This window comes from Pristis pectinata, chromosome 12 (assembly GCF_009764475.1).
Source record: "Pristis pectinata isolate sPriPec2 chromosome 12, sPriPec2.1.pri, whole genome shotgun sequence".
NCBI classification, from domain to species: Eukaryota; Metazoa; Chordata; class Chondrichthyes; order Rhinopristiformes; family Pristidae; genus Pristis; species Pristis pectinata.
Window position 1 is genome coordinate 1,314,235 of NC_067416.1, and position 1,166 is coordinate 1,315,400.

Sequence of the window (1,166 nt, forward strand, 5' to 3'; positions counted from 1 at the left end):
TGAGAAGGAGTTTCTCCTCATTCCGACTTAAGTTAGTGATCCCTGATTCCGAAACCGTGCCCTAGTTCTGGGCAAACGTCCTGCCAGCACCTGCTCTCCAGTGTACCCGAGCCGTCGTCCCCACCCTCCCCACCTCAGGGATACTGGTCCCACGCCCCAGCCCTGTCTCCACAACATCCTCCGGTCCACTGGCAGGACAGACCACTGACTGAGGCTCTGCCCTCAGCCAGCTCCACAGGGACCATGTCATCAACAAACACCCGACCAGAGTCCGGAAGCAGACTATTCCACTCCAGAGGAAATCCTCAGGGATGTTCCCAAAGGCTCCTTGCAAACTGTAACTGATTCACCAGCTCCTGGGGATCCTTGTCCCAGAATCACTCAGAGCAGAGGTGCTGAGCTGCTCGAATCTCTACTACAGGAACAAGAGACCATGCACAAGAAGTGTAGGAGTGTGCCACCTCACGCTACCCACCACACTGCCCATCCCACACCTCCTGCCCGTCTCTGGCAGAGTCAGTGGGTCCCACACAACTTATCAGCCATGTCAGAGTCCACAGAGTGGGAACGTCATCCTCAACCCTGAGGAACCACCAGAGAACATCTCTCCCTAAATGAGGAGAGCACCTCTGCATGCAGTGGTCCGGCTGTGGTTTCACTGTGAGTTGGAACTGGTGTATGCTGGAGATTCACTCGAGGGTCACTGCTCGATATAAGAGAGGGGATGAAGGGTGAGAGGAATACAGAGAGAGCAACAGTGATTGGCAGATCACAGGTTGGCTCGTGGTCTGCCATTGACAGGGTGACAGCTCAGCTTGAGCAAATACCTCCAGCGGAGGGATTCCCTGGGAGCTGCGCAGGATCTGTGGAATGATCTCAGTCACCTGGCCCAGTGCTATCCAGGAATTATAGCAAGCTCTGTCATCTGTTTACTGAGCAAAACAAAGCAATAAAAAGCATTTATAATAAAGTTTTCTCAGTGCACGAGTGGTAGCCAGTGTCATTGATTGGGAGAGTGTGTGTGTTAATTTGCAGAGGGAGCTTCACTTTGTGTCTGACCCCGGGAGTGTGTGATGGGACGGTGTGGAGGGAGCTTCACCCTGTGTCTGACCCCAGGAGTGTGTGATGGGACGGTGCGGAGGGAGCTTCACTCTGTGTTTGACCCC